The sequence below is a fragment of the Pleurodeles waltl genome, chromosome 3_1 (assembly GCF_031143425.1).
Source record: "Pleurodeles waltl isolate 20211129_DDA chromosome 3_1, aPleWal1.hap1.20221129, whole genome shotgun sequence".
Classification (NCBI taxonomy): Eukaryota; Metazoa; Chordata; class Amphibia; order Caudata; family Salamandridae; genus Pleurodeles; species Pleurodeles waltl.
The window spans coordinates 471,310,319-471,338,108 of record NC_090440.1 but is presented as its reverse complement, the minus strand read 5'-3'; positions in this window follow the sequence as shown (position 1 = coordinate 471,338,108).

The window sequence follows — 27,790 nt, the reverse complement described above, 5'->3', positions numbered from 1 at the left end:
CACCCACAGGCCTCCTCCCCCACCCAGACCCCTCTACTGCGCGCAAAGTCCGCAGAATGAGGTTGTACTCACCCCCTTGTGTCTGCTGTGATGCCCTCAAGCGCCCATCCAACTCCGGGTAGGCCACCACCAGGATCCGGAACATCAGGGGGGTCATGGTGCAACGGGCACCCCTCCCACGTTGGGAGGCCATCCCCAGCTGAGCCTCCGCCGTCTTCTTGCTGCAGCGACGAATGTCCTCCCATCTTTTACGTCAGTGGGTGCCCCGTCTCGGGTGGGCCCCCAGGGTCCGGACCTCCTTGGCGATGGCACGCCAAATGTCCCTCTTCTGGTGGGCGCTGACCTACATGACATGCACAAGGGAAGAGGAACAGTCATTACCAACTGCACCGTCGATGTGAGTGGTCCCCTCCCTACTCTGGCCATGTGGCCCATTCATTCACATGCATTAATGTTGCCTGAACTCTGCCCCCTTCCCTCTTTCAACCAGCCCTCTCCACCCAGGCCTAGCCCATACAACGTGCTCCCTGTGTACTAACCTGTTGGTCTGGAGGACCGTAGAGTAGCGTGTACTGGGGGAGGACCCCGTCTACCAGTTTCTCCAACTCCTGAGCAGTGAAGGCAGGGGCCCTTTCCCCAGACGCAGCAGCCATCGTCGCTTCCAGATCGAGGTCAAAACAGCACTTGCAGTGTAGGTCCTCTCCTGTTGAAGGTCAGGTATCTAGTGATTGAACAGATAGAAAATGGCGGTGACGGCCGCGGCGGTGACATCCGCGGTGGTGCGCATCATCACCACCGGCGCACCTGTTCATTGGCTCCTGGGACCCATAGGGTCCAATGTTAACCAATGCAGCATTGCGCCGCGGTCTACGACCGCCTACCGCCACGGTGTGCAACGCCAGCGCTGTCACCCCACAATCCCATTGTCCCAGTTTAGAGGTCAGGCAGCCGCCATTTCAGGGGCCCACATGGCTTCATTTACCTCTGCGTCACACATAGCTAGGCCTACACTCAACACACATACAGGAAGGGTTTTGTGATTGGTGTAGTCTTGTGTGTAACTGTGGGTACATACCTGGAGGAAAAATGACTGATTCGTCGCTGTTGTCCTTCGTAGGCACCGTCAGCTGGGACATGTGAGAAGATGGCGGAATCCTCCGGTGTACCGACCGCTGGTGGACCTGTTGACAATGGAAGAGCGACATGTCATCGTCACCTACCGGTTTGACCGTGCCACAATCCAGGAACTATGTACCCAGTTGGAGCCAGACCTGATGTCACCAATCCGCCATCCCACAGGAATCGCCCCTGACGTGCAGGTGCTGTCAGTGCTCCATATCCTTGCAAGTGGGTCATTCCAGACAACAGTGGCCATGGCTTCAGGGATGTCCCAGCCTATGTTTTCCAACGTTTTGTCCAGAGTGTTGTCTGCCCTGCTGAAACACGTAAGGAGATACATCATTTTCCCTGAGGTAGAAGATTTGCCTACAGTTAAAGGTGACTTCTATGCCCTTGGACATATCCCCAACGTCATAGGTGCCATTGATGGGACCCATGTAGCTCTGCCCCCCCCCCCCACAGGAGTGAACAGGTGTACAGAAACAGGAAGAGTTATCATTCCATGAATGTTCAGATGGTCTGTTTGGCAGACCAGTACATCTCGCAGGTAAATGCTATGTTCCCTGGCTCAGTGCATGACGCCTACATCCTGCGGAATAGCAGCATCCCTGATGTGATGGCTCAACTCCAGAGGCACCGTGTATGGCTATTGGGGGACTCTGGTTACCCCAACCTGTCCTGGATATTGACCCCAGTGAGGAATCTCAGGTCCAGGGCATAGGAACGCTACAATGAGGCCCATGGGCGGACTAGGAGGGTGATCGAACGCACCTTCGGCCTCCTTAAGGCCAGGTTCAGGTGCCTCCATATGACAGGTGGTTCCCTATTCTACTCACCGAAGAAGGTGTGCCAGATCATCATCGCCTGCTCGATGCTTCATAATTTGGCTCTGCGACGCCAGGTGCCTTTTCTGCAGGAGGATGGTCCAGATGACGGTGTTGTGGTAGCTGTGGAGCCTGTGGAGCCTGTGGACAGTGATGAGGAGGAAGCTGAGGAAGAAGACAACGACAACAGGGAGTCAGTCATACAGCAATATTTCCAGTGAGACACAGGTGAGAACATTTTAATTTTTACCATTATATTAACTTTCACACGTCTACCTCTATCCTGTCTGTCGATTTCTACTACTATTTGGTTATTGAGTTGTATCTTTCCATTACGGTTTCACAGGTGTGGTTAGCAACGTGTGTCATCTGCTTGCATCCTTCAAGGACTTGTGATGTGTGACATAGTTATGTTGGCTTTACAATGTGAAACGCATTATGACTCTGTCATTGATAATACATATTTACAATATCACAGACTGACTCCAGATTGTTTTGTGTTTCAAGGGAGTTTATTGCAGTGCTCAATATTGGAGGGGGGTTGTAAAATGAGGATGGGTGATGGCGGAGGAATGTCCATGGCAGAGTCCAGTCTATTAGTCTCACAGGTGCACTGCCCATCTGGGCATAGGAAGTTGAGCTGGGGCAGTTCAAGTATGGACAGGGTAACAAAGTGGGTCAGTGGGAGGACAATCAGGGTGGTCTCATTTCCTGGCGGGGGTCTTGCCATCTTGCTCTGTCCTGTTCCTGGTTCTCAGGGACCGCTTGAGTGGTGGTTGTCCGTCTGCAGGGGGTGGGGTGCTGGTGTGGTGGTCCTGTGGCAATGCTTCCTGTCCACTAGCGCCGGCGGAGGTGGTGGGCAGTTCATCGTCCTGGCTAGTGTCAGGGGCCCCTTGGAGTGCCACAGTGTCCCTCAAGATCTTTTAAATGTCCGTCAGCACCCCTACGATGGTGCCCAGGGCGGAGCCGATGGTCCTGAGCTCCTCCCTGAACCCCAAATACTGCTCCTCCTGCAGACGCAGGGTCTCCTGCAACTTGTCCAGGACCGTCGCCATCGTCTCCTGGGAGTGGTGGTAGGCTCCCTCGTGGAGAGTTGGTTCCCTTGGCCTGTCCTCCCTCTGTCGCACAGCAGCCCTCCCAGTTCCCCGGTGTTCCTGTGCCTCCGTCCCCTGGACCGTGTGCCCACTACCACTGCCCCCAGGTCCCTGTTGTTGTTGGGGTGGTGGGTTAGCATGGGTGCCCTGTAGTGGTGGACACACCGCTGATAGACCTGTCCTGGGTAGGGAGGTATGGGCCCGCTGGGTGGGTGCTGTGCTGGTGTTACCAGAGGGTGGAAGGTCAGTGTTGGGCTGTGCCTGTGCAAGGGGAACCGACTGTCCCGAGGCCCACGATGGTCCGGGCTGGTCATCAGGATCCAGTAGGGCAGAGCTGCTATCGTCACTGTGGGCCTCTTCTGGGGGTGGAGTGGTGTTGTCTGGACCCTCTGGCGTGGTGACGGTCCTTCGGGTTCCTGCAGGGGCATAAGAGCATGATTAAAGCATTTGTGTGTGTGATGGTGTGCAATGGGTGGGTTTCTGTGTACCCCAGTGCAGGTATTCCTGTGTGGGGGCTTGTGTGATGATGGTTAGGGGGTTGTTCTGGCTATGTGCAGTGCGCATGCTTTAGTGCTGGGTGTCCATGCTTACTTGTGTCATGCAGGGCTTGGTGTTGGGAGGGGTGTTTTGTGTTCTTAGTACATTAGTGAGGATTTTGGGTGATAGGGGAGGGGATGAGGGTGGGGGCGTGTGATAGCATGCAGGTAGGGTGGGGGATATGATAGTTAAGATTTGACTTACCAGTATCCATTCCTCCACCGACTCCTCTGAGGCCCTCTGGATGCATGATGGTCAAGACCTGCTCCTCCTATGTTGTTAGTTGTGGGGGTGGAGGTGGGGGTCCGCCGCCAGTCCGCTGAACCGCTATGTTGTGCCTGGAGACTGTTGAACGCACCTTCCCCCGTAGGTCGTTCCCCCTTTTCCTGATGTCCTCCCGATTTCTTGGATGCTGTCCCACTGCGTTGACCCTGTCCACGATTCTTCGCCATAGCTCCATCTTCCTGGCTATGGATGTGTGCTGTACCTGTGAGCCAAATAGCTGTGGCTCTACCCGGACGATTTCCTCCACCATGACCCGGAGCTCCTCCTCGGAAAAGCGGGGGTGTCTTTGGCGTGACATGGGGTGGTGTGTGTGATGTGTGGGGCGGTGTGAGTGTTGATGTGTGTGGTGATGTGTAGTGGTGTGTGGTGTTTTGTGCATGGATGTGGTGTGGGTGATGGTGTTGTGTGCCTCTGTATGGTGGTGTTGTCTTGGCTGTGCTGTCTCTCTAGCCTTCGTCAAACTTTTTGGTCGTAGGGGTTTGTGGGTGATGTGGGTGTGTGTTTTATATTGAGTTGGGTGTGTGGGAGTGTTGTTTGTATGTGTATCAGGTGTGTGTATTTTGAATTGTCCAATGTGGGGGTGTTTTGGACATGTGTGTGTATTTTGAGCGCGGCGGTGTGTACCGCCAATGGAATACCGCGGTTGAAAGACCGCCGCGTGGATTCGTGGGTCGTAATAGCATGGGCGTGTTTCGGTTGGCGTGGAGGTGGAGGTTTTGCTTTCGCCACTTTAACTCTGACCTTTGGTGTGGCGGAGTTGTGTGGGTGTCTTTTTTTCGGCAGATTCTGAGATGTGTGTCATAATAGCTGTGGCGGACTACCGCCGCCGCGGCGTTGTTTTGGCGGTCTTCTGCACGGCGGTAAGCGCCTTTTACCGCCAATGTTGTAATTACCACCATAGTTTTGAGTTTGTCTTTAAAAATGTCCACAGTGGTGCTATGTTATGGCAAAATGCAGCACAAATTAGGTGTCGTACTCTACAAGGGACAGGAATTAACTCTCCTGGACTTTATCTCACAGGGCAGGAAGTTATTCAATTGCTTTCATGATCTTTACTTTGGGTTTAATGCCCTTCCTAGGTAGATGGTGTCCCGGGTAATCCACACCATCCTGGATTTATAGTCCCACATGGTCAGGGCAATTGTTAAGGACATTAAAAAAAGTATCCATCCTCATGTCAAGCTTCTTGTCACTCTGGATTTATATCCCACTATCCATTCCTTTCAACATCATCCACATTACCCTCTGGCAGGGTTCTGCAAAGTCGGTCCTGGAAAGTCGGGTCCATTTTTAGCATATCCACATTTAGAAAAAAGATGTTTCAGAAATCTACATTTTTTCTGAATGTGGATATGCTAAAAATCTGCCATGGACCGGGCTCTCCAGGACCGACTTTGCAGAACCCTGCCCTATGGAAAATGGAAGATGCCAAAAGAAGCTCGAACGGCATGTATATGTATCAATTTGTGTCTTTCAGAGTTACAAAGCAATGAAGACATTTGACTTTTGCACAATTTAATCTGGTAATACCTGTCTGTGACAAAATGCCAATTTGACATGCATGCCCCCATTTTTTGCTGAATTTTATTTATGGGTTTTAGATTCTGTACTCTGGGGCACTGTTGTTCAGTGCCCAGTATATGTACTCAGAAACCATAAAACATATTTCACTTGGAAAATCATGCCAGAGTCAGATGGGGGAGCAAGGCCAGTTAACAGATTCCTTCAGGATAGACGGTGGACTTACACAGGGCTGTGTCCTTGCTCTAAGTTTTTTCTCCTTGTACATTAATGGGGTACTCAATAACTTGGGCAGAGATGGGTGTGATTCACCAAAAGAGGGTTGCCTCTGGGTGCCTACCTTACTCTTATCAACATCTCACCAGGGGTTCAGCAGCTGTTAAATGACTTTAACACCTTCTGTGAAGAGAGGACGCTTGAGTTAAATAGTTTGAAGATGAAATGTATGGTATTCAGCCACACAACTCATGAGAAAATGAGGAAGGTACAAATGCATGTAGAGAATAACATAAATGAACAGGTGTCTAGTTTTGACTACTTGGGGATAAGATTAACACATCATTTTAACTAGAATTTGCAACTGCAAAAATGCATTCACTAATAACCTACCAGACTGTAAACATAGTCGTAGTCCAAAAAAGGACCACTTCAAAGAGAGTTGCACCAGTCCTAGAGATATATAATATGAAGGCCTTAGGAGCTGCCATGTATGTCTTAGAAATTTGGGAAGGTGGTAACATTAAAATACTGTCAACTTTCGAAAACAAGTTCCTAAAATCAATTTTGGGATTCCCTGTGAGTACTCCAATGGTCCTGTTTTTTTTTTACCTGGATTAAAGAGAATAAAAGAGAAGGTAGAATGTAGAATTTAGACTTATTGGCATAGGCTATGATCCTTTCTAGCCCATGAACCTTAGTGGGATTAAGAGATCTTATGTTGTCGGGGAGGGCTTCCAGAATTCCATGGCAGAATTCTGTGAAAAATCTGATGAACAGACTGGGACTAGATAGACTTTGGTTTTCTCCAGACAACCTATGCTCATTCGCAAAAGCTGGCTTGAAGAGTTTCTATTGAGATGCTGTGGCAGTTCAAAATGTAATCAGATGCAAGGGTACCCTAACCGGTGAGTTTTTAGATTGTAAACCATTCCCCTGGTATGAGTCTACAATTGATGAGATAGTGCAGTCCCTTGCACGTAAATTGTACATCCAGTTTAGATAAAAATCATTACCTACAAAGACGTTTTGTAGTAAATGGTCAGATTCATCAGTAAGGGATGACTTATGCCTACCTTGTGTGGGAACATATAAGTCGATTATATCTCCTATTTTGTTTGCCCTTCCTATGTTTCTCAAAGAGCTAAATGGGTAGCTCCTCTTTACAGGAAACTGGAAACTACAAAATACTTAGAGGCCTTTAGAATTCATAGTATTGATACTAGTGGGGTGATGTTTTTTTCCATTTCCATATATCTGATATCTGAATGTACTTGGCTCACCAAGGCCCATATTTATACTCCCTTTGCGCTGGATTAGCGGCATTTTTTTTTTTACGCTAATCCAGTCAAACTTAACACCATATTTATATTTTGACGCCCTACCCGTCTAGCATCAAAATATCAGAGTGTGCATCATTTTCTGGATGCATGAATCCGTCTTGCATCAATGAGGTGCAAGGTAGACGATCCCGTCCAAAAAATGACTCAAACACCTGTGCGCCATATTTATCCAACTGGGCAAAAATGACGCACTGATGGTAGGTGGAGCTGGAAAATGACGCAAATCCCGATTTGCGCCAAATTTTAACTCCTGGGTCAGTACAGGTGGTAAAATGGGGCAAACACACCACTACTTAAGGAAAACTCACACAAGCAACATCATTGCTCAAGAAGGATGACATGGAGGTGCTACTCATGCAGCATGCCAGAGGACGCATAACACAGAACCAACAGCAGGAGCTATCACCACACCAATGTGAACCCCAAAGGCAACGCAGAAGGCAGGAGAGGATATTAAGGTCCAGGACAACCCTCCTGGGCCTCAGGGAACACAGACTCAACTGGCAAGACATACAGCAGCTGCTGCGCCAAAGTGAGCCACAGTTAGCAGCCAACTTGCAGACACCCCACATTATTCCACCGGAGACAAAGCTGCTAGCTGTCCTGCACATGTTGGCAAGTGGCTCATTTCAAACTACTGGTGCCCTGGTTGCCGGGGTCTCCCAGCCCTTATTCTTTGCCTTCCTTCCCAAAGTACTTGATACCATCATCTCCCTCACACCCCGCCACATCAGCTTCCCCAATACACAGCAGAAGCAGCAGGAGACCAAACAGGGGTTTAATCAAATTAATGGCTTCCCGCACGTGCTTGGTGCCATTGACTGCACACATGTCCGGATTGTGCCACTTGCTGCAACCGAGCACCTATACTGCAACAGAAAGCACACACACACTATCAATGTGCAGGCCATTGTTAATCACCAGGGAGTGTTCACCAACATAATGGCAAAGTATCCTGGCAGTGTACATGATTCCTTTATCTTCCGCCACAGCACCATCAATCGGCACTTCTTGGATGGACGATATGGCAGTGGCCTTCTTGTCGGTAAGTCCAGAAACCCGTAATTTACACAAAGCACAGCAACCCTGTAGGACACACAAGACATACACCACTTCATTGACACGTGGCCAGGAAGACACTGATGTGTGACACCCGTAGTCATGTTTGATATCCTGACCCAATGGGATCCACACCTATGGACAAATGACGGCTGCAAATAACAATAGATGCCACTCTAGAGCCACAAGGGACCAATTTAAAACCACACAGTGACAATGACATGGCCTTAACTGGCAATACAACTTGGAAGATGAACCATTCAATATCACATAAGGCCACAGTCAATCCCACACCCTTCCAAGCAATGCGTCCTGTGTAAGGGGTGTGTAATGTGTGTTGCTGCAGGTCAAACACCATGAGACACGTAGCAGGATGACGCTGACTCAAATGAAGGTGACATGGAATTATTGAGGCAGTACCAACATCTCACATCACACCTGGGGTGACATTGCCAGCTAGGAATAAGGAAGTGGACTGTGCTGATGTGACACTAAAGCAAAGTGCACACTGCTACACATACTGAATGAGACAATTCCCCATAAACATAACAGATGTACAAGGAGATGGACCTTCCTACACTAAAACCTTCACCCCCACAACCAAGTTAGCCAGCTCACCTGGAGCAAGTTCAGTAGTGTAGGTGCACAGTTGCACATGAGCCAACTGGGTGAGGGAACAAAAACAGGTTTCCATAGAACTAGTCACACATGGGATAATTGTGCATTGTCAATACTGAACACTTTAGTGCTGCCAACTTATGGAGATGTGTTGTACATTGTCACCTAGGCAAATCAAAGGGCCTCACTGTTGCATTTCACCTGCAATTGCATATGTCTAATTGGATGGGATGTCCAGGCCATGTAGAGCAACCGTGTTACCACCACAGCAGAATCTATTGTGTATGGAAGTATCATGTCACCTCCAGTAAATGCACACGGACACATCTTTCTCACTACATAATGCACGGTAGATGCACACTGAAATGCAAGTTTTTAAATATACCAAAGATGTCAGGTCAATTAGCAAAACACAAGTTTTGCTAGTCAAACAACCCAATGCAGAAAGAACCTCACAGAAGCCTAGGATCCCACACAATACCACAGACACATATGAGTCACAGACGACACAAGATAACAACTGCCATGCAAAGTGACATTCCTGGTGCAACCAACAACAAAATACTTACCCCCATTTACTCTTTCAGCTGAAACACCCTTCTTCATTCCTCAATCATGCTCTGGGTAATTATTTATGCATCACATGATCTCTAGGAATCCTAATCAGAGTACTGCCTAATGGAGCATTGCAGAAATACAAATTTGCATACTTCAGATGCCACATCACATTTGATGGGTATGAATGTACAGCAAACATCACACACTGTTTTTATGATATACATCCTGTCTATTTCACATTTGAAGGGCAATTTCATATGACCACAGCAATGAGACATCCATGTTGCCAATATGGTCCATTGCAGCACATGACACCCAACTAAGACACCATCAATCATAAAGTAAAAAAGCGCATCATACATGAGGTAGTGGATGTGCAATTGCATTGGTAACAAGAATGTATGACCAAACCCTTGACAGCAGTAAGTGTGACATCAGCTATCTCTGCAAGGAGCATGTGTGACAAGAAGTGCATCAAACCTGAAACTGGATAGCACGAGTGCCCCAGGTATGACAAACATTGCTCACAAGACAAGCCCTGCGCATTCCATCCCAGGTAATAAGTCCTGCCACTGCCATGTTTGAAGTCTCTGCCCACCCTTCTCTAGGGGGTGCTGTAAATGGACTATCTGTACCCTGAGAATCATCATCTACACTCACCCAGACTCCCATTCTGACTCCTGTGTGCTTCCCTCTTCAGTGTGGCATGCCATGGTTCTAGTTCATCAGTCTGCATGGAATTCAGGTCCCATAATGCACTGTCTGGTAGTCAGTAAGACCTGTAATCTGCTGTCCATTGCTTCCCATGTGAAAGGTCCGGTTCGCCACTTACACTGGAATCTCAACTCCAGGACTTGTGAGAGATTGAAGCTGCACACACCTGTGAGCACTCTCATGCAGCCCAGCCATTTTACTCTGCCCTGCCCTTGCTTCTGCCTGGAACTGCTTAGAAGCTGCCATTTCCTGAATCTCCTTGTTGTGCATTGGTGTAAAATTAATTTGTGTACCAGAGCCCTTGTGGAATTGTGTAACAGTGCAGAGTACACCAGAAACTGCTCTTTGTTTCCACAGTATTGTTCCTGCCCGTCCCAGTCAGACTCTGCTCACTGTGTATTTGCCTTGTTCATGTTTGTTCCTGACAGAGCCTGCATCCTTTTAGCCAGATTGGTTCCAGTCTTTGTGTTAACCAGAGACGTTCTCTGTGGCTACATTTGCCTCATAGTTGGTTTCCATGCCCTCCGTTTCCTCTTGGGGTATTTGTGTCTGGCAGTTCTACGATCAGTCCTCAAATGTATAGAATAGTTTAATTTGTTTTCTTATCTTATTTTGTTCTGGGACATGTTTTCAAAGGGGCGAATCCAGCCCTTATCCCTTGTCTGGTTTTGCATGTATTCATTAGTGCCAAACAGTGACAGTGTGCTATGGCTGTATGCCTGGATTTGGTACTGTGCGTCCAGCCCAAGCAAACAAGGGCTGCTAATGTGTATGTAAGGACAATACATGTTTGTGCCCTGACAGTGCAGACACAGATTCACTTCTGCCGCCACCTTTCGTTGGGGCTTGCGAGGTGACTAGCTGTGACATTAATCAGCACAGAGGCACTGATGATCCCTGTTGTGGTGGGAATTTTAGAGCCCTACCCTGTGCACAAATGTAGTGATGAAACCTGCTTGTTTTTCTATTACTGATCCATAACGTATTTGAGCACACCAAGGTTGCTCTGTCGTCAGCCTTCTGAAATTTCTGCTGTACCATAGCTGCCGTATCCCCTTTACCTGATCTTTGGCTTTAGGTCAAATCTGCTATGAAGGATACTCAATTAATTCTAGTGTTGGCTCCACAAGCTCATGACTAGACCTGCACATAACTGTGACAACATGGAGGCCAATATGGACACAGGATACACATGGCCACACACTTGAACTGTACACCTTTGTGCAATGAACCACTGGAAATATGTGAACACATGTAGCATGGTCTGCTGGTCCTCCACAGCCACAGGAGAAACATAGGTCATTTACATGACTCAAACTATGGTGTACATAATATTTTTAGGATTGAATTTGGGACTCTGTGTCACAAACACTGTACCTACCTAGCATGTTAAAATGATTGACTTATGGGTAGTATACACACAAGTGACCATGAAGTGGTATCCAACATTTCATTACATGTGAGGGGTAACATATCTGATATAGCCATTATCAACCATCCCGATCTATCCTGTGTATAGTTAGTCATGGGAAATGTTTTGTCCCCAAAGTCAAGGAAGTACACACAGCATAAGACGCAACAGATATAATCAAACACATATCATGACTGATGTACCTCAATGAATGGCATCTGATGGTTATACACATTTATAACACATTCATACATGCACATTACGCCAAAAGTTTCTCATGACGTTCTCACAGAGGCACAACAATAATTTGAACAGCCAATTCACAGACAAACACATAGGTCATGAGTCTATTTGTTTAGTTCCCTGTTGCAGTGGGAATATTAGAGCCCACCCTGTGTACAAATGTTGTGATGAAACCTGCCTGTTTCCTATTACTAATCCATAACGTATTTGAGCACACCAAGGTTGCTCTGTCGTCAGCCTTCTAAAAGTTCTGCAGTGCCATAGCTGGACTATCCCCATGTGTGTCGTTAGTTACTCTTTGGCTTTAGGTCAAATCTGCTTAGAAGGATATTTGGTTAATTCAAGGGTTGGCGCCACAGACTCCTGACTAGACCTGCACGTAACTGTTACACCATGGAGGCCAATACTGACACAGGGTAGACATGGCCACACTCTTGAACCGGACACTTTTGTGCAATGAACCACTGGAAATATATGAACACATGCAGCATGGTCTGCTGGCCCACCACAGCCATAGGAGAAACATAGGTCATTTACATTAGTCAAACTGTGGTGTACATAACAATGTTATGATTGTATTAGAGACTCTGGTGGTCATTCTGACCTCGGCGGTAAAAGGCGCCTACCGCCGGTCAGAAATCCTCCATAATTCCGTCGCGGTAACCCGCCACGGTCATTCTGACCCGCAGCAGCCAAACCTCCGAAAATCCGACAGCCACAACAGACCGCCAGACCAGCGGTCGGCGGAAAATTGGAGGTGACCAAACCTCCACCGTCACGCCAACAGAAATACGCCCATGCCATTACGACCCACGAATCCACGCGGCGGTCTTTCAAACGCGGTTTTCCATTGGCGGTACACACCGCCGCGGTCAGAATACACACAAACGAACAAAACTCAGCCACATTGGCCGATTTGAATTCCACACACCTGATACACATACACACACCACTCCCACACACACAATACAATATAAAACACACACCCACATCACCCACAAACCCCTACGACCAAAAATTCAGAAAGAAGCACTGAGAGACACATCAGCGATCACAGAATACCATCACACAGAGGCACACTACACCATCACCCACACAATATCCACACACAAAACAACACACACCACCACACTCAACACACTTAACTACACATACTCCACCCCACACATCATACACACCACTCCATGGCACCCCAAAGACACCCCCGCTTCTCAGACGAAGAACTCAGGGTCATGGTGGAGGAAATCGTTCGGGTAGAGCCCCAGCTCTTCGGCACACAGGTCCAATACACCAGCATTGCCCGGAGGACGGAGCTATGGCAGAGGATTGTCGACCGGGTCAACGCTGTGGGACAGCACCCCAGAAATCGGGAAGACATCAGGAAGCGATGGAACGACCTACGGGGGAAGGTGCGTTCCATGGTATCCAGGCACAACATCGCCGTGCAGAAGACTGGCGGAGGACCCCCACCTCAACCCCCACAATTTACAACATGGGAGGAGGAAGTCTTGAACATCCTGCATCCTGACGGCCTCGCAGGAGTCGGCGGAGGAATGGATACTGGTTAGTTGAAGCTTCACTACTGCTTCCCCCCCACCTGCATGCCAAATCATACCCCAACCCTCACCCCCATCCTCGAACCCCACCCTCACCCCCACCCCCATCCTCACCCCCACCCTCACCCCCACCACCATCCTCACCCCCACCACCATCCTCACCCCCACCACCATCCTCACCCCCACCCCAAGCACACCTATTCCCTGCCAATGTCTCACCATCACAACCCACACATCCCAAAACCTAGGCCTGCATGCGTCCACTAAGCATGGACACCCATCACCAAAGCATGCCCAATGCATATACACATCCCCCCCACAAGCCACCCTCACCAAAGCCCCCACACACGAATGCCAGCACTTGGGGACACGGGAACCCACAGATACACCCATATGCCACACATTGAAACTATAACCATACCTCTATACCCCTGCAGGACCCGACCGTCAACACACCGCCACGGAGGGCCCAGAATTCTCCACACCCCCCACCCAAGAGGCCGTCAGCGATGACAGCAGCTCTGTCGACCTGGACACTGATGACCAGCCCGGACCATCGGGGACCTCTGGACAGTCGGTTCCCCTCACACAGGCACAGGCCACTACAGACCCAAACCCCTCTGGGAACACCAGCACAGCTCCCACCCAGCGGGCCCATGCCTCTGTCTCCAGGGCGCGTCAATCTGCGGTGTGTCTACCACTACAGGGCACCCAGGATAACCCACCACCCCAACAACAACAGGGACCTGGGGGCAGTGGTAGTGGGCACACCGGCCAGGGGGCAGAGGCCCAGGGAAACAGGGCAACTCGGAGGGCAGCTGTGCGACAGGGGGGGGACGGGCCCAGGGAACCCACTCTCCACGAGGCCCTCACCACCATCATGGGAGCATACAACCGCTCCCAGGAGACGATGGCGACGGTACTGGCCCGGTTCCAGGAGATCCAGGTACTGCAGGAGGAACACTATCGGGGGTACAGGGAGGACATCAGAGCCCTCACCTCCACCCTGGTTACCATGGTAGGGCTGCTGCAGGACCTCATCAACACCAGGACGGACACTCAACAACAACAAAGGGCCCCTGCCACTAGCCTGGACCAAGAACAGCCAACCACCTCCGCCGGCGCTAGTGGACAGGAGGCCCCCGCACAACAGCAGCCCACCAGACCCCCACCTCCTGCAGGAGAAGAACCACCCCGCAAGAGGGCCCTGAGATCTCGCAAGAAGACAGAGTAGGATGTCAAGACCCCCGCCAGCAAAGGATACCACCTGATGTCATCCCACTGTCCCACATTGTCACCCTGTCCATCCTTGAACTGCCCATGCTCCATCTCTCCACAGGCCTCTGGACAATGCACCTGTGTGACTGTTACTCTGGACTCTGCCATGGACATTCCTTCACCATAGCCCCCACCCACTTGAAACCACCCATCCCATTTTGAGCACTGAAATAAACACCTATTTTGCACAAAACTATCTGGAGTCTGGCTGTGATTTCAAAATATTGTAATTGACATGACAGTGCAAATATGTCCTTGTACATAGTGAAGTCAACAAACAGCTGCCACAAAGCTGTAGTCCATGGGGAAACGAAGCACAGGACTCGTAGTGGGGACCCCAGATCTGAAATAGGGAGGGAAAAGCCACAACTCAGTCATCATACACTGGGGCAAATAGACAGGCAGCAGAGATGCAGGAGAGTAGTTCACATTTACTAAATTATGTTTGAATTGTTACCTGTGTCCTATTGGAAGTACTGTTCAATTATTCTGTCCCTGTTGTCTGTTTCAGCCCCGTCGTCTTCCTCCTCGTCACTCTCCACAGGTTCCACAGCTGCCACAACACCACCGTCTCGACCATCCTCCTGCAGGAAAGGCACCTGGCGGCGCAAAGCCAGGTGGTGAAGCATGCAGCAGGCCACGATGATGTGACACACCTTCTTAGGTGAGTACATTAGGGATCCACCTGTCATATGCAGGCACCTAAACCTGGCCTTTAGGAGGTCAAAGGTGCGTTCGATCACCCTCCTAGTACGCCCATGGGCCTCATTGCACCGTTCCTCTGCCCTGGTCCGGGGATTCTTTACTGGGGTCAGTAGCCACGACAGGTTGGGGTACCCAGAGTCCCCCAATAGCCATACACAGTGTCTCTCTAGCTGTTCCATCACGTAAGGGATGCTGCTATTCCTCAGGATGTAGGCGTCATGCACTGACCCTGGGAATTTGGCATTTACATGCGAGATGTACTGGTCAGCCAAACACACCACCTGGATGTTCATGGAATGGTAACTTTTTCTGTTCCTGTACACCTGCTCCCTGTCTCTTGGGGGAACCAAAGCCACATGGGTCCCATCAATGGCACCAATGACGTTGGGAATATGTCCAAGGGCGTAGAAATCACCCTTCACTGTAGTCAATTCGCCCACCTCAGGGAAAATGATGTAGCTCCTCACGTATTTCATCAGGGCAGACAACACTCTGGATAACACCTTCGAAAACATGGGCTGAGACATCCCAGAAGCAATTCCCACTGTTGTCTGAAATGACCCACTTGCCAAGAAATGGAGTACTGACAGGACCTGCACCAGAGGGGGAATCCCTGTGGGTTGGCGGATGGGGGACATCAGGTCGGGCTCCAGCTGGGCACACAGTTCATGTATAGTGGCACGGTCAAGCCGGTAGGTCAGGATAATGTGGCGTTCTTCCATTGTCGACAGGTCCACCAGCGGTCGGTACACGCGAGGATTCATCCTTCTCCTCGCCAAACCCAGCGGACGGTGCCTAGGAAGGACAACATGGAGCACAGAGTCAAGCAACCCACAGGTACGTACTCACAGCTTGCACAGTAAACGATTCTCTATGCAGTGAATGGCGTGTCTGAGTGGCTATGCAAGGCCTAGGCCTGTGTGACGCAGTTGAAATTGAGCCATGTGGACCCTCGAAATGGCGGCTGCCTGACCTGTGAAGTGTGGCAATGGGATGTGAGGTCAATGCGCTGGCGTGGCACACCGCGGCGGTCGGCGGTCGAAGACCGCGGCGCGAAGCCGCATTGGTTAACATTGAAGCCTATGGGTTTCAGGAGCCAATGGCGAAGGGCGCCGGCGGTGGCGGTACGCACCGCCGCGGTACGCACCGCCGCGGACGTGACCGCCATTTTCTATCTACTTATCCACTTGCGACTTGAACTTTCACAGGAGAGGACCTATACTGCAAGTGTTGCTGTGACCTCGGTCTGGAAGGCACAATGGCTGCTGCGACTGGGGAAAGGGCCCCTGCCTTCACTGGAGAGGAGTTGGAGAAACTTGTGGATGGGGTCCTCCCCCAGTATGCGCTACTCTACGGTCCTCCAGACCAACAAGTGAGTTTAATTCAATATGGATTTGGGGCCACTGGCTGGCTTGGGGGCCTGGCGGGGGGCCTGGCGGGGATGGGGGGCATGTTGGGGCTGGCGGGGGGCCTGGCGGGGATGGGGGGCATGTTGGGCCTGGCGGGGGGCCTGGCGGGGATGGGGGGCATGTTGGGCCTGGCGGGGGGCCTGGCGGGGGGCCTGGCGGGGATGGGTGGCGTTGGGCCACTGGCAACGAAAATGCAGACAAACTTGAACGTGGTATTTCTCCCTCCCTGTACGTGTCACATAGGTCCGCGCCCATGAGAAGATCGGGATTTGGCGTGCCATCGCCAAGGAAGTCCGGACCCTGGGGGTCCACCATCGACGGGGCACCCACTGCCGCAAGAGGTGGGAGGACATCCGCCGCGGGACCAAGAAGACCGCCGAGTCTCTGCTGGGGATGGCCTCCCAACGTAGGCGGGGTGCCTGCCGTCAACTGACCCCCCTGATGCTCCGGATCCTGGCGGTGGCCTACCCTGATTTGGATGGGCGCGTGAGGGCAGCACAGCAGACACAAGGGGGTGAGTACAAGCATTATCTACTCTGTTGTCGCGCAGTGGAGGTGTCTGGGTGGGGGAGGAGGGCTGTGGGTCCCCCTAGGCCAGGGCGATATCTGTAGGCTGGGCACCCCCGTAAGCCCCTGTGTCCCCAGCCACCACCCTCAGTAGTGTGTCAGTACAGCCATCCCTGGGCCGTGTCATCCATGGGTGCAGTTGTCAACTCTAGGCGTGTAGGGCATGTTCCACGGAATGCGTAGGGGACCCCAAGTGCGCAACTTAGTGCAGGGGGCATCTGTGTCTGTCATGTCCGCTAACTGTACCGGTGATCCATGTACTCAAAATCTCTTTATTTCTCTCTCCCCCCCCTTTTTGTTTGTCTTTCTGTGCTTGTGTGCATCAGCATCATCAGGCGGAGGAGAAGTGGCATCGGGGCAGGAGGGAGCTGCATCTCACATGGCCCAGGGGGGCCATGCCACAGAGTCTGACTGGACCAGTGAGACGGAGGGCGAGGGGAGCTCCACAACGGGGACGACTGGACCCTGCAGCGACACGGACACGTCCTCGGAAGGGAGCTCCCTTGCGGGGGTGGCACCATCCGTGCCCCCACCATTACAGGTACAGCCGCCACCCAGCGCACCATCTCCGCCCTCCCAGCAGCCCCTCAGCGTTCGCCCCGTGCCCGCTCTGCCAGGAAGCCGGGCATCTCCTTCGCCCCAGGCACCTCAGGCCCTGCCCCTGTTACCCCCGCTGCCCTCAGTGAGGAGGTCATTGACCTCCTCCGAACGCTCATTGTTGGGCAGACTACCCTTTTGAATGCCATCCAGGGGGTGGAGAGGGAGGTTCATCGCAGCAATGCGTACCTGGAGGGCATTCATTCGGGTCAGGCTGCCCATCAGCGATCGTTCCAGGCTCTGGCCTCAGCACTGACGGCAGCCATTGTCCCTGTCTCCTGCCTCCCTCTACTAACTCCCTCCTCCCAGTCTCCTGTTCCTCTGCCTGTCCCACCCACACCATCAGACCAGCCTGCACACACCTCAACACCCAAGAGCAGCTCATCCAAACATAAGCACCACAGATCACGCAGACATTCACACAAGCAACATTCCGATGCAGACATGCCAACAGTCACTACCACCTCTGTGACCCCCACCTCCTCGTCTCCCTCCTCCCTCCCTGTGACGTCTACACTCACACCTTCATTCACCTCACCATCAGCCAGTGTTTCCATCACCAGCATACCCTCCACTACAGTCCGCACACGTGCAGTCACCACCCCCACTGCCATTTACACGTCCCCTGTGTCCTCTCCCACTGTGTCTGTCACCCCCTCTTCCACACCACACAAACGCAGCCACCCACCCACCCAACAGCCATCCACCTCACGACAGCCTCCCGCTCCTGCACCTGCACCCAAAGACAGCAAACTTGTCTCGCCTACAACCACATCCTCTCCCTCCACTCCCATACCCACTGTACCTACCACTCTCCATTGTCCCAAGAAAATCTATCTCTCTACTGCTACCTTCTTTCCTGACCCTGAGCCCCCCCCTCCTTCTCGTCGGGGTAAAAAGAGCACCTCAGCCACCACCAGCCCTGCAGCCCCCTTGACAAGGGTGCAGGGGTATTGGAGCCCACCAGCCCGCAGGTCTGGATCTTCGCCCAGCAGCAAGGGGACAGCCAGCCCACCCCCTGGGAAGAGGAGCAGAAGGCGGAAGGGCCGCCGCCGGAGCCCGGATTCGATATCCCCCCAGGACACTAGCCAGCCACCGTCAACAGCCACAGCTCCAAAGGGAGGAAAGGGCCACAGACTCCCGACTAAGGAGGGCAAGGGCAGCAAGGCGGAGAAGTCAGGCAGCAGGCCTGCTGCCCATGGAGGACCCGTCACAGCTGCCCAGGAGGAGCCCGCAACCCCCATAGCCGCTGCCCCGGGAGGAACCGGCACAGCTGCCCCGGGAGAGCCCACCACCCCCATAGCCGCTGCCCAGGGAGGACCCAGCCCAGCTGGCCAGGAGGGCCCCACCACCCACAGCCCAGGTGGGCATTGAAGGAGCACCATCCCCGCTGCCCAGGAGGGCACCACCAGGCAATGAGCAGTTGGCCATAGAATGGCCGCCGTCTCCAGGACCGCTCCGCTGGGGACCGCCGTCTCAAGAACCGCTGAACTGGGCCCTTCAAGGCAAGAACCGCTGAACTGGGCCCTTCAAGGCAAGAACCGCTGAACTGGGCCCCGCCGTCTCCAGCACCGCTCCGCTGGGGACCGCCGTCTCAAGAACCGCTGAACTGGGCCCTTCAAGGCAAGAACCGCTGAACTGGGCCCCGCCGTCTCCAGCACCGCTCCGCTGGGGACCGCCGTCTCAAGAACCGCTGAACTGGGCCCTTCAAGGCAAGAACCGCTGAACTGGGCCCTTCAAGGCAAGAACCGCTGAACTGGGCCCTTCAAGGCAAGAACCGCTGAACTGGGCCCTTCAAGGCAAGAACCGCTGAACTGGGCCCCGCCGTCTCCAGCACCGCTCCGCTGGGGACCGCCGTCTCAAGAACCGCTGAACTGGGCCCTTCAAGGCAAGAACCGCTGAACTGGGCCCTTCCAGGCAGGAACCGCTGGCCTTTTGGCAGACGTGGCAGGGCAGGATCTGTCTCGGGCAGGGCTGCAGGATGTCCTCTGGCCAACATGCCTCCTCCAGTGGCAGTGGAGTCTGTTATGGACTGTTTGGACTGTGGCTTTGCTCTCCCCAGGATGGCCCAGTGGGCAGGCCACCCACTGTATGGACTGTTTGGACTGTGGCTTTGCTCTCCCCAGGATGGCCCAGTGGGCAGGCCACCCACTGTATGGACTGTTTGGACTGTGGCTTTGCTCTCCCCAGGATGGCCCAGTGGGCAGGCCACCCACTGTATGGACTGTTTGGACTGTGGCTTTGCTCTCCCCAGGATGGGCCAGTGGGCAGGCCACCCACTGTATGGACTGTTTGGACTGTGGCTTTGCTCTCCCCAGGATGGGCCAGTGGTCATGGAGTCCCCTCGTGGATCTGGCGTCGTGTACTCAAGTGGCTGAGGTGCCCCCCCTTCCCTTCCCCCTGAGGTGCCTGTCCTTTTTTCTTTCTGATGCCCCTGCAGTGTTCTCTCCGTGGAGTTCTTGTCGTGGGACTGGGCCTTGCCCCTTTGCTCAGGACCCCTGTGGTCCACGGACAGTGGTTGGACTACATTTAGTAGCTGTATATATTTTGTACATAGTTTATTTATTTATTTGGATTACTGCTGTCCATTTTTCAATATATCTGCCCGTTTGAGATCTCTTCTTTTGGTCTTTGCATTATTTTGGAAGGGGGGGGTTTGTGGGTTGTGACAGTGATCTGTGGGAATGCATTGATGTGTGTGTTGCAGTGGGTGTGGGTGGGTGGGTGTGTGCCGGTAATCTTTTCCCTCCCCTGTGTCGTAGGTGCAGTACTCACCGATGTCTTCCGCGCCGCCGGGCGTGCTCCTGGTACAGGAGCAGGTATAGGAGTGCGGGGATGACCTGCAACTCGGGTTCCATACTGCCGGAATCTCGCGTGGAGTATGTGGAGGTGAGCGTTTTCCCGTTCGTAGTCTGTTTCCGCCGTGTTTTTATCGCGGTGCTCCCGCCCCGGAAAAGGTGGCGGATTGGTGGGTCGTGATAGGGTGGGCGGTACATTGTCTGCCGCCTGGCTGTGTGCGGGGACCGCCGCGCTGTTTGTTTGTTCCGCCGTGGCGGGCGAAGTGTTAATGCGGCGGGCTGTGTTGGCGGTTCCCGCCAGGGTCAGAATTGCATATTTTGGACCGCCAGCCTGTTGGCGGGTTGGCCGCCGCTTTATCACCGACCGCCAGGGTCAGAATGAGGGCCTCTGTGTCACAAACACTGTACCTACCTAGCATGTTCAAATGCCTGACTCATGGGTAGTATACACACAAGTGACCATGGAGTGGCAGCCAACATTTCATGAGATGTGAGGGGTAACATATCTGACATAGCTCTCATCAGCCGTCCTCGATCTTTCCTGTGTATAGTTAGTCATGGGAAATGTATTGTCCCCAATGTCAAGCAAGTACACACTGCATAAGAGGCAACAGATATTACAAACACATATCATGACTGATGTACCTCATTGATTGGCATCTGATGGTTGCCAGGATGCTTGTTTCCAGTCCAGGGAAGACCTGGCCTAGCAGTTCGGGCTGGACTGTTCCCATGGGGAACAGGGTCAAGACTGATTTGCATATGGCTGGGTCCAAACTGGAATGGCATGGGCAGCAAAAAAACGATGGATTTAGGCCCAGATCACTGTACTGGGGGTGAATGTTTGACAATGTTCAGCATTCCATCCATCACTTATTGTTTTTGATCTGATGGTTATACCCATTAGTAACACATTCATACATGAACATTACGCCAAAGGTTATGCATGCCGTTCCCACAGAGGCACACAAATTATTTAAACAGACAATTCACACACAAAACACACATGCCATGATTCATTTTTTAGTAGCGTAGCCTTGCTCTCCTCTATTGATGTAACACCTGAGCAAACTTGGAAAATCCAATTTAATTTCCAAAGTTTGTGCTGCTGTTGCATCAGTTAAGAGAGCTAATCCTACACAACAACATGAGTATTATGGGCCGCAGTAGTATGGTCTGCCACATGTGCCCAAATACTAGAACACACACTGCAGGTCTTACCATCCTATCTTTGTCTAGTTATAGGCTGCAGGCATGTTAAAGTTAGAAAAATGACACAAACACTGTTTAAGATAGAATTCTTGAGGCAAATGTGTCAAAAATGATGCATAAGCATTAAAAAATTACGCTCACGCACATTATACATCAATTGGTCCCTAGCGCTAATTTCACCAGCGCACCCCAGGCATGCGGATATCTACTGAAAATGTATTGATCCATGAATGTGTGGGATTTTAACGTATATGTGTCTAAAAATATTGACGTAAACCCCGCAAGCATCAAAAATGTACACGCAAGACAAAAAACGTGCCACAAATGAGACAGGAAGTGATGTAATAGGAAATCCTGTTTGCAGAAATGGTACAGTGGCTGTAGTTTCAGTTTCACTTTCACTTTGCAGTCTGTGATTATTCTAGACTGGGTGCCTGTGTTTGGATTGTCTCTCTGAATATTGTGATTTTGTCTCCTGTGTGCTCTTTATATTGTCTTTTGGTGTTTGGCAAGTGTTGTTTGTATCCTGTGTAAGTGTATTTGTGTCATTAATTGTATTTAGATTTGTCATTGTACTGTTGGGACTCTGTTTATGGGTAGTATTCGTTGGGGTAGTTTTGGGCTGCATTTGGGTTGAATATGTTTCCTTTTTCTACCTCCTTTCCCTGTTTTTCCTTCTTTACTTTTGATTTATTGTTTTGGTGTGATGTCGGGAAGGCGACGGCTGGGGTGCATGGGTGAGGAGGAGCTAGGGGCATTTGTGTGGCTGGTGTGCCACTTCCTCCCCCTGATGTTTGAGGCTCGGGATCGTGTGATACAGAGTTATCACACAGAGGTAAGACAGCTGAGGTGGGCAAAGGTGCTGTTCCACCTGAGGCGCCTTTTCAACACCCACCGCAACGATCACCAGCTGAAGCATCGCTGGGCTTACCTGGTGGCCCGAGCGTAGGACCTGCTCTACCACCTGGGTGTGGTGATTGGTGGCCCTATTGGTGAGTACCAAATTGACTAATGTGTACAGTACAATGCTCTGGAGTGACAGTAGCAGATGTTGTGGCATGCTGCATGCAATGTTTGTGGACATGTGGAATGCAAGTTGAACAAACTGTGAGTGTACCAGGAATGGGACGTATTTCACATGGTAATACATAGAAACAATGTAATCCACAGTTTTGTGGAACCATGTCCTAACAGTATACAGGGCCGTACGGGCCAAGCTCTTCAAAACCTTCACTATTATCTTAGGCCCATATTTCAACTTTGTTTGCACTGCATTTGCGTAATTTCTGGATGCAAAAGTAGCGCACACTTGCTACATTAAAATATATTTTGCTAATTTGCGCCGCTGTGCGTCAACAAACGGAGCAAATGCGACACAAAATAAATTACACATCTGGGTCTTAGTTCACTGTTTCTGTGTGTTTACGTCTAGACAAATAATCATTCACTAGGCCAAACCCAAATGGGCCATTATGCTACCAGATTGCATTATCACAAAACAGGGTCATCTTGTGGCATTTCGGAGCGGGCGTTGAAATCCTATCATTGAGTAGCAGGGCCCGACAACATATTTTGCTTGGGCACAATTGGTGGGACTGAGCTAGTGCGGTTACCATCTGTGTCACTTTGGTGCCAATCCATTTTCTAAAGTGAAAGGGTCAGCATGGGATCCCTGCTCTTTGTGAATGCATGGTCACAAACTATTTTTGAGCATGATGTTGTGCAAGGGACCACTAACTGCTTCCACAATACTATTTTAGTGAAGAAAAAGGTTGTTAAATTATTTTCAGTACACCCCGGCTGAAATATTGCAGTATTTCTACAAATGTAAACTTCCCAGTATGAAGGCAGTGACAGACATGGTAGTCTGCTGAGCTCAGCAGGCCAGCAGTCCTGTGAGTGCTGCCATTCTCAAGGTGTTTTCAAATAGAGACCTTCCTCATCATGATTGCAGAAGTAGGTCATTTGCTACCCCTTTTTTATTAGCGGACAGTGTCAGTGCGGGTGTACTACCACTAATCACCCAACTTGCCAATTGTAAGTTGCTGATTCTGGCAATGTGTGATTTACAATACCTGATATAGGTACACATGGCCCAGAGTAACACATTTCAGGTGCAATGACTACACCTGTGCCCATGCATCATATCAACGATGATCAACTAAGACACTGTCAGCATACATCATTTTACAGTTTTGAATCAGGAAAGTGGCCAACCCATGTTTAGCATAACATTGTCATCAAGTAACACACAGGATCCCTGCCATCATGTTGTCATAGGGGGCATATACGGCTTAGAGTACACTGCCAATGTGGCATATGTAACCTACATACAACACTGGCACACCTATTATGGACCACTGAAAGCAAAATAATTCCTGAAAGCAAATCAACCCACTTTGACCATCACACAGTTACTTATTGTCCCTTGATGCACAAGCCACAATACCTGAGTCACTGTGGCATTACATGTGTCTCCCAATTACAAAAGATGAAATGGAGTACCATCTGGAATGTATTAAGCACAAAAATGAGTATTCATGTTTGGCACCACATGACTGTTAGGGCCAGTGCATGTGTGCATATGTGTGTCTTTCACTCACTGAAGTGACAGTGTCAATGCATGTTTGCAGTGGTATGTCTGTTGTGGTGTCTACATGCCTGATGTACAGCTCTATCATATAAAATGTCACACGCAGTGATTTGTTGTTCCAACCTTTGTACAGTGAGCAGACATTGAGCACATATCACCCTTCCATGTTTTACAGGTGGACCAGCCCCCTACACCAAGGTGAAGTGGCTCGATTTGAGGACCCAGATGTATCCAGTGAGCATTGAAATGTTTTTCCTGTGCAGCTGTTGTGTGATTGACTCCTGTGTCTTGGACTCATTGCAGGATATGATGAGCTGGCACGTGATCTGATATGTGACTTGACTGGAGGTTGACATAGTGTTCCATGAAAGAGTTAAACATTCACTAGCAGAGAGTCATATATTGGGAGTCGAGTGCTGTGCAATAGGCATGGGCAGGTGAACAAGGTGATTTGTTGCCACATGTATGCCAAAAATTTATTTTGAGGTGGCCAGTGTCATAATTTAGTCAGCAAGTCATACCCTAATTCACACAGAACAGTGACGCATCAGTTTTACATACCAACTTGTGCATCCCTGTCAAATAATGAACATGTAGGACTGTATGGGTGACTGTCCCACAGTATCTAGCTCCACATGTTGTACTCCATTTGCGTGGTACCTGAGTGATATGTCATAGGCGTGCATGCAGGTCAAGGCCAGATGGGTGCTTGCATCAATATGGTTGATTTAGGAAATGTGTCAGTGAGATCTGATGTTGATGGTTTTCCACAAATAGAAGCATGAATGTAGATGTGATTGTCCAATCTCAGTCCTAGGTGGCAGGCCTCGTTACCTGTGGTAGACTGACTAAATCCATGTACAGCTGGACAAAGCTTTGTGGTTGTCCTTGGTGGTTGAAAATATGCATTGCATGCCCATCCCCCCTGAGGCACAGGGTTAGGGGGAGAAAATATATATAGCTAGGTGTGATGGTCACACTGTAGATGACAGACATGTAATTCAAGCATTCATGTGTGCCAAACTTCAATGCCCCCTTATTATAACTAACTGCATACCATCCTGCCAGTTCCATATACAGATCACAGGTCTTGTGTGCCTTGAATCTGATCCAGAAGATAAGGATTAGTTGGCCTGTCACATGTTGAGTACTTGCAGCATTTGTTATGTGATGAATAGCACTACATATATGCACAGATCACTTATAATTAAGTACACACCTTGTGCATTGCTGTGCTGTTAGATAGTTGATGGATAGGCTGCGTTGGCATGTCATTCCTCAGGGACATCTGTACTGTGATTTGGACTGCATGTGCTATTTGTGAGGAAGTGTTAGATTATCATCTGTACATGTATCACACAATGATGTCACTAATGTTTGCCTGTCTCTATTTTTACAGCTGCCCAAATGAATGCAATGGAAATCCGTGAATTTCAGAGGTGGGCAGTGCGGTACCGACACATCCTTGATGTACCGTATGATGGCTAGGCGGTATCGTCACGAGAGAGCCACAGCGGCATGGAGGGCATTTAGCCAATGGGGGCCAGCATTGGCCACAACAGCCGCCACCACACCAACTCGAAGCACAGTGGACACTGGGATGAAAGCCACTCCAGTTGGTCCGTCAACCTCGTCAGCACAAGGCCCAACAGCAGCACCATCTGCACCACCACCTCCAACCACAGCACCAGCACCTGCTACATCAAGTGCCACCCAGACCACCACAGCTGGAGTAATGGACATGGCAGATTTCCGCAACCTCCAACGTGACATGCAATGTATGTTGCGCCGCATGGACAGTCTACAGCATGAGGTGGCCTGCAACAGCAGGAGACTGTGAGCGATAAAGAAAATCCGTAGGAGAGCCAATCTTTGAATTTGTTGTTCCTCACCCCTAATTCCGTCCCCTCCCCCGTTCTTTCCTCATACTTTTTTTTAGTGGTTTAGGGGGGTTTAGTGATAGGTTAGAGTAGGCTGTTGGTTTAGTTAGGATAAGTTGGTTGGGGGTGGGGTGTTATAATATTACATGTTTGTTTGTGGGTCATTGGGGGTTGATGTTGGCGTCTATGTGTATTTGTAAAAAAATGGCAAAATAAAAAAATAAATAAATATTTTAAAAAATACAAAAAAATATATATTTGTTTAGGATTAGTTAGTATGTGTTTAGGTTAGTATATGTTGTCCTACACATGTCCCGTCATATAAGGGAGATGGGGGTTGATGTTTAGAGTGTTTAGTTTTATGTGGTAAGTAAGTTTAGCTCAGGGTAGTTAGGGCCAGTTGTGGGTAATGTATAGTTAGTATAGGTTAGGTTATTTTAGGCGTTTGACATAGTTTAAGTTTCCTTTCATACATATATAATAAAGTTTGATGTACTCCTTTACGGTATGTGTCATATGCTTGGGGATCAGGGTCTTTGCATGAGTGGACAGTGTCAAATTTGTGTTTGTCTGTGTGTTCTATCCTGCATCCACATCCCATTCTTGACATGGTTATTCCCACTTCCAAAAGAGCTGTCACATTGGCAGCTACAGCAAAGCTACTTCTCTATGCATCTGCCATCCATTGAACCCACCACTCAAGGTAACTATGGTTCCCAATGTATTGTAAAGGTTGGTGTGATTTTAAATCTGTCATTGTTTGAGTCCTGTGTTGGAATCTTGGACACTGTGCGACGTCTGCCTGCAGCCTGATGTTCACGTGAACTCTGATAAACTGAGTGGTGTCACGATCTTATGAAGTTTAGTATACATAAATCACACCTATGATTTATTTCATTGTACTCCCAGGTGACGTTATTGTCCATACACTCGTACACATCCATTCCTGATGTGGGTGTGGGATCCAGACCCTTGTGAATAGATATCAGCCTGCATTCTTACTACACTATTGTATTGACATTCTGTGGCCATTGACATGCTACATGCATGACAAATCTCCTACACAGTTGATGTGTCACATTACACAGAGACGAAGTGGTTGTGTAGGTGCCGTTTATTATAAAGTGCTGTAGTGCAATATTTGCATAGTCCAGGATTGTACGTCCATTAGTGTGACGCCTTCTATTGTGATGCAACACAAGTGCAATGGTGATGGACATGCTGTGATGGAGTGTCATTCAGTGCAGAGGAACATGAATTGAAAATTAGGTAGTGAGAGACAATTGCAGTCCATAGTGGTAAGATAAACAGTGTGTTGGAGAATAGTGCATGTTACCAACTGTAGCAAGACTGGCATGTTATCAAGCACAGGACATAGGAAAATCACTGCACATGTGTCATGGACTGGTACTACTGAGTACTCCTACGGCTGAAGATGATCTGTTCCACGTCTTCGTCTTCTGATGTGTGTGTCGTCTCCTCTGACCTTGGTGGTGGTGGGTTTGAGGGGGCAACACACACTTCAGTGTTTGAAGAAGTGGACTCTGAATTCCCGGTAGCTGCAAACTGTGGGGCTATTAAGGGCATAACTTCAGCAAGGAGGAGCTGCTGGTTATTGAGTATAGCAGCTATATCGCTGTGGTAGGCAGCCAG